Source organism: Odocoileus virginianus, chromosome 7 (genome assembly GCF_023699985.2).
Source record: "Odocoileus virginianus isolate 20LAN1187 ecotype Illinois chromosome 7, Ovbor_1.2, whole genome shotgun sequence".
NCBI lineage: Eukaryota > Metazoa > Chordata > Mammalia > Artiodactyla > Cervidae > Odocoileus > Odocoileus virginianus.
Window position 1 is genome coordinate 74,568,481 of NC_069680.1, and position 17,427 is coordinate 74,585,907.

The 17,427-nt window shown below is 38.4% G+C and overlaps 1 protein-coding gene across 2 annotated transcripts in view; it reads left to right on the forward strand.

The window, feature by feature from the left end:
• Nucleotides 1-17,427, forward strand: part of BMPR1A (bone morphogenetic protein receptor type 1A) — a 141,059-nt gene that overhangs the window by 84,456 nt on the left and 39,176 nt on the right. The window lies entirely within an intron of this gene.

The following is a 17,427-nucleotide window of genomic DNA, read 5'->3' on the forward strand; positions in this document are numbered from 1 at the left end:
CTTTATTCTTGAATCACCTTCCTTATGAGTTCTTAAGTAGCTACAGCATTTTATCTCCTTATAAATGTTGAACATCTTCAGGAGTAAAAAGTATTTATTACTAATACAGCTTTCTTTATTCTAATTGGAGAAAATAAGCATTAAATGATGTATATAATTACTTCTTTCCCCTGATGATGACAAACCAGGTTAGAATAGAAGATTATATTAAAATGAATGTTTACATTATTCTGAAGCTTTCACATATTTAGAATTTAGGATAAAATTGTTACTTTGAATAACAGATCTTTGGAGATAGAATTTATTGAAAGAAGTGGAAACTGCAAGGACAGGGGAGAAGCCATTCTAAGACAATGCAGATAGAGAAATCAAGTTCATTATTTTCAAATCCATAGAGACTCAGATTATCAATAAAAGGCTTAATCCTTTAGGTATGTGTATTTAAAAAAAAACAACAGGTAGAACACATATATACATGTTATACTTTTTTCTCTTTAAATAGTAGAGTTTGCTACTATATGCTACTATGCTTTTTCCTCTTAAGTAGTTTTGCTCACTGCTTCTGCTTCCTTATAGCATTCATTCATCCTCCTGTCCCTTCTAAGCTGGTCTGTTTGCTCTTTTGAGGAATAGTCATGTTGTTCTAATTGTTTTTTGTCTTTTGTTAGGTTTCACTCTTTGATCACTGTGTTAGTTACCATTTTTCCTTTCATGAAATACTGGTAGCTTCTATAACCCTGAGCTTTTCTCGTTATACTTCTTTAATTACTCCTTCAGCTTTTTTTCCCTTTTTCCTCCTATTTTTGTTTGAAGAACAGTTGTCCTCCTATTACTAAATAATGACCTTCCCTAAGATTTTTATCTTTGAAATTCTTTAATGTCTTTCCTAACTTCTTGATTTCAGCAATTACCTCTAAAATGATCTCTTTCAACCTCATATCTCTGCTATGACAGTATTCTAAGCTTCAGCACGTATTTTCGACTGCTTGCTTCACACACGGTGTTCCCACCTCTGTTACTAGACGACTTTGTCACCTGTGCTCGCAGTCTTAGTGCAGAATCGGATTCTTTATCTTTTCCTTCCTACTCTTAGTCAGAGATCAGGTCCTTTCAGCTTTACCTGTGTATCATGAATATTTTCATCATGTCTTTTCTAGTTCTCTCATCATCATCCGAGTGTAAGTTCTTCAGCATTTCACTAGAAATATTGAAGGGCTCTCCACACTTACTGTGTCTCCTCACTCTTTTTTTCTATCTACCAATTGCTCCCAGCTTATATTTTCTAAAAGGTATAATTCTGCCTCTACTGTCAGTAACTCTTTGCTAGCCTATCAAAGTACGGACAGATTCCTCTAATAAGAAAGTCTCTCAACAGTGTAGCATTGACAGCTTTGCTTACATCCATCAACTTCTTTCTCTCTTTAAACACTTGCTAAACACCTAGTCTACACCAGGAACTGTATTAGGCGCTGAGAATACAAAATCTTCAGTAAAAATGAGTTCCTTACTTTACTCTCAAAGAATAATCTGTTCAGAGATGAGTACACAAAGTTAATGCAATTTGAAAAGTGTATGAGATTGGGAAAGTATGTTGGTATCACCTAGAAGGGCTCCACCAATATTGTTAGAGGAGAGAATTGTCAAAGTGGCTTCACATAGGAGATGGTGTTTGAGTGGAGTCTTAAAGGATGAGTAGAATTGCCTTAGAATTGAGTAGAATTGGAAAAGAATTGCCTTACAGTTGGCTCAGTGGTAAAGAATCCACCTGCTGTAATGTAGGAGACGCAGGTTTGATCCCTGGGTCAGGAAGATCCTCTTGAGAAGGAAATGGCAACCCATTCCAGAGTCTTGCCTGGGAAATCCTATGGACAGGGGAAGCAGAGGAAACTTGAAATGTATAGAATGTACAAAAGACAGAGGAAGTAATTTTGCATGATTTGAATTCAGGATGTGAGAGAGGATTTGAGTGATAAGGCTGAAAGATAGCTTGTTTGTGAAGAACTCTGGATGCCATGGTAGGGAGTTTAGACTTCATTTTGTGAGTAGTTGGCAGTCTCTGGAAAGTTTAACAGAGGTATTTTGAATCATAATTGTGGTTGGTTACAATTAATATGGCAGTAATGTGAATGATAGTTTGGAAGGGGGAGATACCAAAAGCCAAGAGACAATTAGGATACTCTTGTTTCAGTCAAGAAGTAATGAGAATTTTAAGGTAGGGATCAACTTACCTGAAGTTGCAAAAACCTTTAAGCATTGATTATTCAGCAAATATTTAATTTTCTTCTTCATACCCCTTTGCATGTATGATACTTTTCAGCTGATGATTTAAAATGACCCATATTTTTCCTCCTTCTGCTCATATTATTTTTTTCCAGGCTTGTTTTTCCCTATTTTTCTAGTTTAAGACCCCAGAGCACTAATTTTTGTTCTACAGAATACTACTTTTGGGGGGTTCCTGTTGATCTGTGTAACAACAGTCACAAAGGAGAAATCAAAAAACAAAGAACATGGTCTTCATGTTAGAGAAATGGAGTGAGGACTCAGGGAGCTTGTAAGGTTGTAGGAGTCTTTAGGCTTGAGGTAATACAATTCAGTTAGAGTGATGATAGCAGAAATAGAAAAGAAAAACAGGAGTAGGTATGCTGTGAAGGAAGAAGGGATACTGATTTGTGACTGGATATTGAAAAGAGATAATGATGCCCACGTTTTTTATCTGGATAGCAGGGATAATAATGTTGGGCATAGTGAAGAGCAAACAGAAGTAATTCTTTGAATCTGATTGAATCCAGGTTTCCTAAGTTCAAAGAAACATTAACCCAGTGATGTTCTGCTGTATTGCTGGTCTCTTCATTTGTTTACAATACTTTTGTGACAAATTTGCAACAAATACATTTGCACATTGTTTTTCAAGCCTTAGCAAAGGAGATATTATTAAAAAAAAGAAAGGAAAGTGTTGCCTCTTTTAGAAGAGTAGTTTGAAGAGAGATAAATAGTATTCTGCACATGTTTATCTTCTGTTACACTACAATGCTGTGTAAGATTTAGTAAAATATAAAAATGTTTGAGGTATTTCTGCAGGTCTAATTCTGACAGTCTTACTGAAAGATGGTATCTCATTTATTAGAATTTATTCCTAAATGAATGGAGACCTGTGAAGATACTCATTAAGCAGAATTTGATGATTCCATGTTAATAAATAAATGTTAGTATGATTATGCCTTAGAGAAATACCTTGTAGTGAGATAATGCTACCTCATAATATTAAACTGACTAGTTTTAATGCTTTTATTAAAGTTCTTTTCAACTATTAATTGATGGTTGATTTAGGACTTTGCAATATTCAGAAATATTTCAACATGGTATATTGAAAATAAAGTTGTCAGTCTCAGTTGCCCAGTCTCTTCTTTTTTTTGATCTTTAAATTTTTTAAAATGTACCAGTCATCTTTCATTGGATGTTAATTCTCAGTTAGGATGTAAAAGGATTCAGCAGATATCAAGTTCCTCAAAGAGAGGTACAGGGCAAAGATGGTCATGGTAAGAAGTGCAGAATGCCCCCTTCCCGCTGGGCCCTCTTGTGTATCTGTTGATGTTGGAGTTTCTTGTAAGAAGCACAGTGGTTGAAAAGCTTGTCAGCTGCTGGGGTCATGGAAACCCCAAGGGCGTTCCCTCTGTTGCACTGATGACTTGTTACACTGGTGGTTACCTCTTTGAAATGCTCTGAGGGTGCTTTTGGGGGTCAAATCTTGCATCACTATCTAGTTTGGCAGCTCCTTTTTTTGACATCTGTCAATTTCTTCTTCACTGGCACAGCTAACACCATCTTGGTGTCTTGGATGTTCATTTTCACCCAGTCTTTTCTAATAGTTCTGCTTAACTAGAAGCTACCCATTCTGATCTTCAACTTAGCCTTTCCTCTGTTAGCTGAATTCCCTTTAAATGAATTGTATTTTTTTAGGCCCATTCCAAAATTTTGGGTTCTGGCTGTAGGCATCTATTATTCAGGGACAAACTAGTAGGTATGAAAGAGTTGTTTCTATTCTGTGGACTGATAACAAAGGGACCAACAAATTGTTACCCATTCCTTGAAGCTCTGGGAGGAGTCCTCAGTGCTTCTAAGCCCTCCCCACTGCAAGGTCTGTTAGCAGTGTGGCAGATGACAGTTGCTTCTAGGTCTGCTAGAGATTTATTTTTTAGATGAGCAGCCTTTAGAGGGCCCTACATTGCACTAAAGCAGTTGCTGTTCCCAGCTTGAAAATGAGCTTCATCTTTACTGTTGGTCTTTCCATGGACTCCATTGAAAATGTTTTCCCACATCTACTGTTTTCTTTAGAGAAATCTACAACTCATAGTCTCAGAAACATCCTGCAGGTCTTGCCCTCGGGCTCTCTGATTGTTGTGCTCCTCCTGAAAGGGAGACAGAGACAGTTTATTCTCATCCTCTTCAGTTCAGACTGCCTCCTCACAATGAAGACACCTTTATTCTTTTCTCAATTTAAGTTTGGTTTCTATTCTCCTTGCTTACTTATTTGATCATTCTCCAGTTTGGATGCTTTTAGATTCAGGTAGTGGTTTGTGTTATTGCAGGTGCATATGGGGAGAGCATGCCACAAGATTTCCAGTAGCATCTTTTTATGGTGGCTCAGACGGTAAAGAATCTGCCTGCAGTGTGAGAGACCTGGGTTCAATCCCTGGATCAAGAAGATGCCCTGGAGAAGTGAATGGATACCCACTCTAGTATATTCCTTTTTTTCCCTCTCCCATTCTAGTATACTTGCCTGGAGAATTCCATGGACAGAGGAGCCTGGTGAGACAAGGTCCATGGGGTTGCAAAGAGTCAGACACGATTGACTGACTAACATTTTGACTTTCTTAGTGACATTTCAATTCCGGTCTTTGTCCTCCATCCTAATACTTCTCTCCTGTTCCACTGTTTTATATTTTCAATGGTTTGTAAGGTAATTTCCAATCTAGGTGTCTCAGATAGAAATTCTAGTTTAACTTCTGAATTCATCTGCTTCCTTCCTTTCCTCCCTCTCTTCCACTTTCCCATCTGTTTTTTTGTGATTAAGTGTCAGAGGAGGTCTAATTGTCTCTTTTCAGAACAGTTTTAAAAAATGTTTTTAAAGATTACATAAATGAGACATGCATAAGTTCTTGTATACAATTCTGAACAGTATGCACCAAGGCCTAAGGCCCTCTTCACTATCCTCATCCTATTCCCCTCCTTACCGTGCTCCCCTCCACCCAGTTGGCATCTCACTGACCTTTATGTTACCATCAGGCTATTGATTTTTAGGATATATTTTTATAAAATTATACATAATGAGAATACTTGCCTCAAAGTCAGTGTGAGGATTAAATGAAGTAGTACATGTCAAGTATGTATGACATGTTAGATTTCTTACTTCATGTTATAAAAACAGTATTGTAAGAAAAAGTAAATAAACTTAGAGCAAAGATAGTTCAAAATATGAAATAAACCAGAAATATTGGACCAAGGGGGGCTTTTGAGTATACTGAGCTTCCCCTTTCATGACTTGAATTTAAATTTCTTTTCTGTACCATGTAGAAATCACCAGAAGGTGGGGAGCAAAGTTCCTGAGCTAGTACTAGGATTGTTGGCTTAGTTCAGTTCAGTTCAGTTCAGTCATTCAGTCGTGCCTGACTCTTTGTGACCCCATGAATCGCAGCGCGCCAGGCCTCCCTGTCCACCAACTCCCAGAGTTTACTCAACTGATGTCCATCGAGTCGGTGATGCCATCCAGTCATCTCATCCTCTGTCGTCCCCTTCTCCTCCTGCCCCCAATCCCTCCCAGCATCAGTAGTATCTGGCAATAGGTTTGGAGATGGATTGGTAGATGTCAGTATACTTATAAAGAACTTTTAGAGTTTATTATGTGATTTTTATAGTTGACTTAACTCCCCAATTATGTTTCCCTTAAGATACTAATATTTTTATTCCTTTCTTTCACTTATTGAACACTTACTGTTTTGCTCAGTAACGTGCTAGAAAGGAGAGATTACAAGTGCTGCAAGATAAGTCAAAAAACATCTCCTGATTAAATAAGTGTTATGAGAGGAGGGATCATGTTTGTTTCATTTACTATTGTATAATTGGTGTGAAGCAAATACCAAATAATTAATAAATACTTTATGAATGAGTGTTCATTGAGAGCTATGGTACAGCTGTGCTTCATGTTCTGGGTACACTGGAAGTACAGATAGGCCAGCTCACTCAGCCTGATATGTAGGAATCAGAGATTGCTTACACAGATGATGAGTAGAACAGGTCTGAAGAGTGAATTGTTGTTAACCTGGTGGGAAACAAAGGAAAGAACAAAAAGAATGTGCAAAGGAGTCTAAAAGGGATGCTTGTAAATATAGAGACTTCAGTGCTTCACTATAGTTGGATCATTGTAAGGGTATGAGAAGTGAGTGGGAGGATGGCGTTAGAAAGCCTGGAAGAGGCCAGATCGTAACAATTCTTCTTATGTCTTGGTAATTTCGTCCTATGAAATGAGAATATTCATAGATTTTTTTTTAAAGCAGAGACCATGACAAGGTCATTTAGTTTTAAAAGTTGTAAATTGAAATGTTAGTCACTCAGTCATGTCCGACTCTGTTTGACCCCTTGGGCTATAGCCTGTTAGGCTCCTCTGTCCATGGAATTCTCGAGGCCAGAATACTGGAGTGGGTTGCCATTCCCTTCTCCAGGGGATCTGCCCGATCCAGGGTTCGAATCCAGGTCTCCCACATTGCAGGCAGACTCTTTACCGACTGAGCCACCAGGGAAGCCCTTTTTAAAGGTTAGGTTTGGTTTAGAAATTAGCATTTTATTGTTATCATTCACTAGGCTGTACAGTTCAAATGATCATAGCCTTATTTTTTGTCAACCAGTACATTTAAGTTAAAACTGAATGACAAACAATATATACAGACATGCATTTGGAAACTTAAAAACCTACCTCTGTAAATCCCACAGGTCGAAAATAAAATGATAATGCAAGTCAGAAAACACTAGAATTAAACAATAAAGAAAATTAGGACATATTAAACTTGTGTGACATGTTGAAGGCTTACATTCAGTTCAGTTCAGTTCAGTCACTCAGTCATGTCCGACTCTTTGCTATCCCATGGACTGCAACGCACCAGGCTCCCTGTCCATCACCAACGCCCAGAGTTTACTCAGACTCATGTCCATCAAGTCGGTAATGCCATCCAACCATCTCATCCTCTCTTGTCCCCTTCTCCTCCCACCTTCAGTCTTTGCCAGCATCAGGGTCTTTTCAAATGAGTCAGTTCTTCACATCAGGTGGCCAAAGTATTGGAATTTCAGCTTTAGCATCAGTCCTTCCAGTGAATATTCAGGACTGATTTCCTTTGGGATTGACTGGTTTGATCTCCTTGCAGTCCAAGGGACTCTCAAGAGTCTTCTCCAACACCATAGTTCAAAAGCATCAGTTCTTCGGCACTCAGCTTTCTTTATAGTCCAACTCTCACATCCATACATAACTGCTGGAAAAGCCATAGCTTTGACTAGACAGACCTTCAGCCACTGTTTCCCCATCTATTTGCCATGAAGTGATGGGACCAGATGCCATGATCTTAGCTTTCTGAATGTTGAGTTCTAAGCCAACTTTTTCACTCTCCTCTTTCATTTTCATCAAGAGGCTCTTTAGTTCTTCTTCACTTGCTGCTGTAAGTGTGGTATGATCTGCATATTTGAGGTTATTGATATTTCTTGATCAATCTTGATTCCAGCTTGTGCTTCATCCAGCCCAGCGTTTCTCATAATGTACTCTGCATATAAGTTAAATAAGCAGGGTGACAGTATACAGCCTTGACGTACTCTTTTCCCAGTTTGGAACCAGTCTGTTGTTCTATGTCCAATTCTGACTGTTGCTTCCTGACTGGGGTACAGGTACAGATTTCTCAAGAGGCAGGTCAGGTGGTCTGGTATTCCCATCTCTTTCAGAATTTTCCACAGTTTGTTGTGATCTACACAAAGGCTTTGGCATAGTCAATAAAACAGAAGTAGATGTATTAAAAGATTAAAAGATTAATAAAGTAAGCCCCTAATTTAAACTAGGAAAAGAACAGCAATATAAACTGAAGTAAAATAGATAATAAAGATAAAAGCTAACACTTGTAGAGAATTTGTTGTATGTACTAAGCACTGTTCCATATGGTTTACAAGGATTATCTCATTTATAACAACACTGTGAGGTGTAGGTACTATTATTATTCCCACTTTACAGATGAGAAAACTGAGGCTTCTAGATAATGAGTGATGGAATTGGGTTTGAAATTAATGGGGGAAAAGACTTCTATGATATGATGGAGAGAATTAACATAGCCAAAAGTTGGTTTCTTGAAAAGACTAATAAAATGGACAACCCATTTGAATGACAGATCAAGAAAAACCCAGGAAGCACAAGTAGTATTGGGAATGGAAAGGAGGACATAACTTCAGATATAAAAGAGATTTTTTAAAAATAAGAGATACCTTGAATAGCTTTAGGCCTATGCATTTTACAATATTTTTTCTTTTTTTCATTTTACAATTTAAGTAAAGCAATTTTAAAAATGTTCCTTAATAAAATTGATTATGGCTAAACAGAAAACCTAGATATTTCTTTTATTCTTTGAGAATTTTAATTTGTAGTAAAGATCTGCCTCCTCCCATACACTCATTGATAAACCCATGGCTCAGATAATTTTAAAGGTGAGTTCTGTTAAACTATTCATGTGGTAGATATGTCAAGATTTATGCAGACTATTTAAGAGAATAGCAAAATAAGGTTCCTCAGCTTATTCTATGTGAGTAGGTATAACCTTGATACTAAAAGCAGGCATGGATAATATGAGAAAATAATTATAGGTCAGTCTTTCTTATGAACATGGATATAAAAGCTAACAAAATGAAAAAAAAAAAACTAACAAAATGTTAGCAAAACAAATCCAGTGGTGTTATTAAAACATGATCATGTGTATGATACTGTAATACAATTCTGATACTGCCTACCTACTGTTAAGTGTCAGACTCCACAGATTTAAGGGCACAGTCCCCAACAAAACTGTGCTCACTTGAGATGCCAGTCACAAGTTTGAGTGTCCCCAGGCTACTCACACTTCTGACTAACTGACTGCAAATCCATGGAGGATTCCCATGACCACCCTCCCACCCCCACCCCCGCCCCTGCAATTTGACAGTTCATTTATATGACTCACAGAACTTAATATTATAAAGATGCAAATTGGGACCAGCCAAATGAAAGAGACATACAAAGTGAGGTTGGGGAGGGTTCCAGATGTGGAGCTTACGTGCCCATTTCCCCTGGAATCAGGATATGTCATCCTGGCAGTGTATCAGTATGTCACTAGCCAGGAAGGTTATCTGAGCCATGGTGTGCTGTTCTTATCGAAGTTTCATTAGATAGCCACGATTGAACAATTGGCCACTTGACTGAACTCAATCTTTAGCCCTGTCCAAACTGCCTCAAGATTGGACTGGCTCAAAGCCCCAACCCTCTAGTCATATCACTGGTCATTTTGGTGACCAGCCCCCATCCCGAGTCATTCATTAGCATAAACTCATGTGATCCATGAGGCTTGTAAATAACAAAGACACTCCGGTTACCCAGGAACCAGGCACAGAGACCAGACAAGATAATTATTATTAATAATGACAAAACAGATTTTATCCCAGAAATCCAAGAATGTTAGTGTGTTAATTATTATTGCTGCATAACAGTACATCCTAAAACCTAGAGACTTGAGGTGATGAAAGCTTAAATTAACTTACAGGAATTCAGGAGCAATTTACTGGGTGCTTTTGGTTCAGGATATTTTGTGAGACTGTAGTTATGTCAGCAGGGGCTACCTTCATCTGAAAGCTTGACTGGAGGAGAATCCACTTCAAAGATGGTACGTTCTCTTGGCAGTTGGCAGGAGCCTCTGTTCCTCACTGCATGAGCCTCTCTACAGATTCTTTGAATATCTTTACACAATGGCATCTGACTTTCCCCAGAATAAATGGCCCAAGAAAGAGAGCAAGGAGGGAGCTGCATTGCCTTTCAAGACTGAGTCTCAGAAGTCATGCTTTGTCACTTTCACTTTATTCTGTTTGTTAGTAGGGAGTCACTCAGTCCGGCCCACTTTCGAAGTAATTAGATTCCATCTCTTGAAAAGAGGAATATGAATGAAGTTGTGAATCCTAAAACTATGTACCATAGATGGGTTACTTTTTAAGAGAGCTCTTAATATGGATTATTGCTAATTAATTTATGCATTAGCACAATGAAAGAGGAAGCCACTGTGATTATATCAGTGGGTGGAGAAAAAACTCTTGATGAAATTCAACCCCATTTATGATGAAAACTCTTAGCAAATAAAGAATAAAAGGGGACTGTAATGTGAGAAAGAATATCATTAAATTTATGATTAATTTAGGAAGAATTTATATACATGATCTTGAGGTTTTCTGTGTATCATGTAGTATATTTTTCCATATGTTAAGTTTATTCTCCATCCTTCAGCAGTATTTTAAAATTGTTCTTATGCCATTTGGAGGTACAAAATGGTACAGTCCCAGAAGGGATTACCAAAATATCTACCTAATTACCATTAGACCCAGAATCCCACTTCCAAGAAATCTGTCCTTCAGAATTATTTACCCAAACAACAATAACAAAAGCATCTATTCTGGTTTATTTATTGCAGTGTTTATTACGATATCAAAACATGGGAACAGCCTAAATGTCCATCAGTGTCAGAAAAATGGAACACTGTATAACAATGAAAATGAATTAAAAGGAGCTATGTGTGGCTATGATGGAAATCACAATATTGAGTGAAAAATAAGCAGAATATTAAAATATATACATATTAATAGAATGATACAATTTTTATACATCTATAGCAAATTTGACAGTATATCAAACAATATTGCTTGGGATATATACCACATAAAGTATAAAAGTATATAAAGACAGCACTGTTAAATGCCACAGTCAGAATAGTGGTTCCCTCAGTTCCAGAGAAAGTGTGCAGCTTCAGTGATACTTGGCCTTCTTTACTCAGCGCCTAGATAATTCTTAGGTGATGTCTTTGAGGCAGTATATTCAGTGAGTGTAGTTTATAGACTCATAGGATATGAGAGATAGAAGTCTTCATGGTATTATATATTTTAATAAATGAATTTAATAAAATGGTTATTTTATTTCAGATAAGGAAACTAAGGTCTAGAGAGGGAAGTGAGTTTTCCAAGATCAACTAACCAACCAGACAGAATTTGCAACTGAATCCTAGGTCTCCTGACTCTAAGACTGTTACTTACAATCCTTTATAAAAATGTAAGTTGATAAGTAGTTAAACTAGGTATCTTAGAGCTGAAAAAAAAAAGATACTAGAGGAGAAAAAAGGACATATTAATGTCAAGTCTGCCACAGAACTCCTTCCTAAAGACACTCTAAACTAGCACATTTTAACCTAAAAAACATTCTGACAGTGTAAAGAAAAGGGAGATGTTTTATCTAAAAAGCAGAAAACTTGCTAGATTTCCAAGCGTTTCACATTAATACGCCCAAATTTGTAATATTGAGTGTTGTTTCTTAGACCTACAGGTTTGCAAGGTTTAGGTCCCTATAGTTTGTGGTTCATGCTTGTCAGAGAAGAATTGTTAGCAACCTGATTTTAACACCTTCTACTCTTATTCAGGGCCTTTGGTGAGTTTCAGTTTACATATAAATATTACCTTTGAACCCTTCCTTTGTCTGCTTTAAGTGTAGATAGTGTCTCTGCAGTTGAGTGTAGATAATGCTTTGAAATTCTCTTCATCAGACCACATTGTTTGTTCCCCCAAAAGGACTGTAATTTCTTTTTGTCTGTGGTTATTTCCACAATTATTTTACTTGCTAAAACTATGGGGTATTGTCAGATATAACCCAAGCCATTGTTTGCCTTAAGCAATATTTTAGATCTTGGGAAACAGCGTTTCCTTAAACATGTCTTTCTTAAGACCTTTTAATTTGTATGTTAAACTTGAGTATATCCACTGAAAACAGTGGGAAAAAATTGTGTTTTTTTTTTTTTTTTTTAAACTGGATCTTGACACAAGTCAGGACTCAAAGTGAACCAAAGGAAGTGGTGTGGTTTTTGTATCATTTCAGTTGTGTTGAGATAAGGAAATGGAATAGTTTACCCACAGCAAAGCCCTTATGGGAAAGTCTAGTTTGTATATGAAAGTAAAAGGAATTGGCATAATGTTTTAATTCCTTCTGTTGTACTCAGTCATTCCCTCAGCAAATATTTATTTAGTACCAACTATGTGCCAAGCACTGTTCTAGTTGCTAGAAATAACAGAGTGAAAAAGTAGGCTTATACCCCTGCTCTTATGGAGTGTAGATTCTGAAGCAGGTAGCAGGCAATAAAACAAATAATAAATTATATATTAAATTACAGAGTGACAAGTGCTAAAGAGAAAAAAAATATCAGGGATGGAGTATGGGAATGCCAGGGATGCAGATGGGATTACAGTTTTAAATAGGGTGCGCAGGAACACTAAATAAGAAAGGGATGTTGAGTAAGCACTTAGAAGAGGTCAGGTAGCAAGTCATACAGGTTGATGTCTTGGGGAGGAATGTAATAGGGAGAGGACCTTGCTAGTGCAAAGGTCCTGCAGTAGGGCCATCCCTGATGTGTTTGAAGAACTGAAAGGCCCTTGCTGCTGAAGTAGAGGAGTTGGAGTCTTACTGGCTGTTGTAGACGTCAGCTTTTACTCTTGAGTAAGTTGGGAAACCATTGGGAGGTATGAAAAGGGGAGTGATGCGATCTAGTATGCTTTCTGTCACCACTTTGGCTGCTGTGTTGAGAATATACTGTGGGTGGATATGGGTTGAAGCAGGGAGTCCAGTTCTAGGAGGCTTTTTCAGTAATCCAGGCAAAAGGTGTTAGCGGCATCGACCAGAGAGATACAGTGGAGTCATGAGAAGTACATAGGTTCTCGATACGTTTTGAAGGAAGAACCAACAGGATTTGCTGACCTCATGGACTGTGGAGTATCAGAAGGAAGGAGGGAGTTGCCAAGAGTGACTGCAAGGTGTTAGGTCTGGGGAACTAGAGGTAGGGAGGCTGCTGTGTTGGGAAAGACTGAGGATGCAGCAGACTTGGGGATAAAAGGAGAAAGGCCGGAGCAGTAAACTAAATAGCTGCTAATTATATTCAGTAAATTTTTATGCTGTTTGAGCTCTCTCTTAAAAGTAATTCTACCTTATACCAATATATATTTTTTTTTTTTGGCATATGTGTTATCTAGTATCTTTTCTGAGATATTTGGCTAAAAATACTACTTTTATACTGACCTAACTCGGAATATTCAAGTATACTTTCTCCTTTAATCCTCTGTTATAATAGAAAAACTGACTCTCTCTGACCTAAAAAATAAAGAGAATTTATTGGCTGTTAATTGAAAAGTCCCTAAGTAATTCAGATGTCAGGCAGTTGCTAAAGCAGCTCATTGGTAGCTCCAAGGATCTGGCTTCTTTTAGTCTCCTGGCTCTACCTCTGGTTTCCCTTCAGGTCCCAACATAGCTGCCAGCAGCAGCAATTTTCTTATTCATATTCAATCTGAAAGAAACATTGTCTCTACTGGCCACCTTAGACAGTATGTAAGAACAGTTTACCCCTGAACTTTTCATTGTGGCATAGAAGATAGAAAATGCTAATTGGCTTGGCCTAGGATGGGGCCTCACTTCAGAAAACCTGTATACACTGCATTTTTGAAAGCTATAGATAGAGAAAAAAGTGTAGAAAAACGCTTGATTTTAAATTCCTTTTGCATTGTACAATCTCTTTGGTTAACACAGCAAGAATATGATTGTTTTTGTAAAGTGGTTGAATGAGAAGGAAAAAAAAGCAAAAATAAAATTGCTTTCAGACATTAGTTTAAGATAATTTTGCTTCTAAGAGGCTTAAAACTATTGCTTTTTGAACATCTAGCACCTCAGAGGAGCCTTCAGATAATGATGGAATCTGGGAAATTCCCTGGCAGTCCAGTAGTTGGAATTCTGCACTTCTAACTACCTAGGGCAGGTTCAGTCCCTGGTCAGGGAACTAAAATCCTGCAAGCCTTGCAGTGCTGCTTCCCCCACCCCCCCCAAAAAAGGAATCTGATTGATCGTTCTAGTCAAGAACAGGTGTTTCTCAACAAGGAGAGCCCTGTTGGCATGCCCAAATGCCAGCAGGGCATTTGGTTGAGATAGTTCTCTGATTTGAGGGATTGTCCTTGCACATTGCATTGTATTTTCCATTTTGGTCTCTGGTTACTGTGTATCCTGTCATGCCCCAGTTATTGGTCCAACCAAAGTCACCTGTGTATTTCCAGATTTTCTTAGGGAGGTACAAAATTGAAAAAAATGTGTGACCTTTTGGAAAAGTGTTGTTTCATATTGAGAGCATAAATACACATATACTTTGATTTGGTTTCCTGAGTGAGATATGGGTTTGCTGTTTGTTATTCTTGAAGTTCTGCTTTGATTTTTTTTCTCCCTAGTTCTAGAGACTAGATATGTTCTCCTTAAAAATTGATTTAGCATTTGAATTAAACTTTTTTGGCCACAGGGTTTTACTAAGTTAATTACAAAAGTTTTTTATTAAATATAATGTTGCTAACTAAGGAGAAGAGACATCTGTTTTGATAGCCAAATTCAAGCATTTTGACTTGGGTCACATGGGTTAGAATAGAAGGACCAACTAGTCTTGAACAAATTTCTGACTTTGATAGGTTAAAATTGTTTGTGGTCAGAAAAAAATGTACTGAGTCTAGAAGAACTCATTCCTAAAATCAGAATATCTTAAAATACTCTCTGAATATCTATTAAAGCTCGCTTTATAAGCACTTAGGAAATGTTAGACCTCTTTGATGAAATGAATGTATATGAAAATATCTATGTGGTATGTGTGGGTATAGTCAGTCACTTGCTCTCTGAGATCTGTTTTCTGAAAATATTTGTATCAGTCAGGGCCCAAGTCAGGAAGATTGAAACCACACTGGTTATTTTAACAGAATTTGGTATAGGGAATGAACTCCACAAGTACTGGAGGATTAAAAAGTCAAACGAACATTGGAATTAAACAGAAATACTAATTGTGGGAAACAAATACACCCCTAAAGGTTGAGGTTTCAGAACCTAAAAGCTTGGAGAAAAACTGCCCTTGTGGAGCCCTGACCCAGTCCGCTATGAAGGGATCGCAGAGCCCAGCTGTGCCGGCACCCGAGGATCTGCTCTGGGATCTTGAAGCACTGGTGCTCAGACCCTGGTGTGTAGGCACATCTGGGTCTGAATGGGGCCCACACGGCTAGTTCTGGGAGTATGGAAGGAAGCTGAGAACTGAACCTGCTGCTGCAACCATGGCAAAGGATGTTATTCAGGTAACTCTGACAGGAACAACAAACAAAATCGGGAAGATGGAAGTTCCTTCTTCCTTCCTCCAGTCTTCTCTAGTTCCCATTTTGCCAGAACCTATCAAGGAGCCAGCTGGTAAAAGACTTGTTGTCAGGTAAAAAACTTGTCCCAGGTCAGCATCACATAACAGTGGTTAGGATGTTTGGTTGTTTCTTTTTTTTTTGGGGGGGGGGGGGGGTGTTAGTTTGTTGTTGCTGAAAAGCAATAGTGTAATAAGGAGCACTGTAGTTTTTTTTTTTTTCTCATTATCTATCACTTTTGACTGAATGAGTGGAATTTGGGCCTTCTCAACAGCAGCCTTGCCACTTACTGGTTTTGTGAACTTGAGGAAGTTTCTTAACTTTGCTGAGCGTCACTCTCTTCTGTAATGATGAAATAAAATCTTACATGGCTCAGTAGAAAATAGCTTCCTATTTCCCTTTGGATGTACTTGTGCTTAGTCGCTCAGTCCTGTCCGACTCTTTGCAGCCCTGTGGACTGTAGCCCGCCAGGCTCCAGGCTCCTTTGTCCATGGGGAGTCTCCAGGCGAGAATCCTGGAGGGGTTGCCATGCCCTCCTCCAGGGGATCTTCCTGACCCAGGGATTGAGCCGGAGGTGTCCTGAATTGCAGGTGGATTCTTTGCTGACTGAGCCACCAGGTTTGAGGTACTTACTTGTGTGCTTACTGGATAAAACACTGCACTTGGGAATAAAGACCTGAGTTGTAGTTTTTCCTTCAAGTTACTAGCTATGTAGAATTCAGCAAGTCACTTTAGCTTCTTGAACTTGTCTTCTCTTTAAAAGTAGGAATAATTTTACTTACTGTAAGGGTCATCTATATATGGTGTGAAAGTGAAATCGCTCAGTCGTGTCCGACCTTTTGATACCCCATGAACTGTAACCTACCAGGCTCCTCCATCCATGGGATTTTCCAGGCAAGAATACTGGAATGGGTTGCTGTTTCCTTCTCCAGGAGATTTTCCTGACCCAGGGATTGAACCCGGGTCTCCCGCATTATAGGCAGACACTTTACCATCTGAGCCACCAGGGAAGCCCAATATATGGTGTAATGCATGTAAAACTAACTTGCACATTATAAAAATGGTGATATGCTAACAACACAAAGTTGCCACTAAATACTATATATGAGTTTCTCTCATTTAATTGGCATAAAAGAACTAGATCTGTCTTATGCTCTACCTTGAATCAGTCACTAACCACATAGCACTGATTTTATCTCTGTAAAAATACTATGCAGAAACAAACACAGTGTTGTTTACCATTACCCATAATATAACTATGTGCGTGCGTGTGTGCTGTCGCTTCAGTTGTGTCCGACTCTGCGAAGCAGAAACAAACACAATATTGTTTACCGTTACCCATAGTGTACCTGTGTGCGTGTGTGCTGTCACTTCAGTCGTGTCCGACTCTTGGTGACCATGTGGACCATAGCCTGCCAGGCTCCTCTGTCCATGGAATTCTCCAGGCAACAGTACTAGAGTGAGTTGCCCATACCCTCCTTCAGGGGATCTTCCCAACCCTGGGATTGAACCTGTGGCTCCTGCATTGCAGGCGGATTCTTTACCACTGAGCCACTGGGAAAGCCCTGTTGGGGTGACCAGATTCTGATCCCTCCTAGGCATTTCTGCAACTGCTCTGCCTGTTTTGTTGTTGTTTATTTCTTTCTCATTTGTGCTTGTTCTAGAGGAGAGACAGAAGAATAACACCCAGACCCCCTCAATTAACTGCTGGCATTAAGAATCTCTTCTGACCACTGATGTACAAATGGGTAGACAGCATAAACTACTTCTAATTACTTGTGAGGTTTTTTGTTTAATATGGTTAAACAAACAAAAAAACTTTGAAGAAACTCGGTTAGTGAATTTGTTGAACGGTATTTTGAAAATAGATTATCTCCTGTTTCTTAAAATAGTTCATAAACCAAGAAGCATTTATTTGTACAACTAATATTGAGGCCCCAG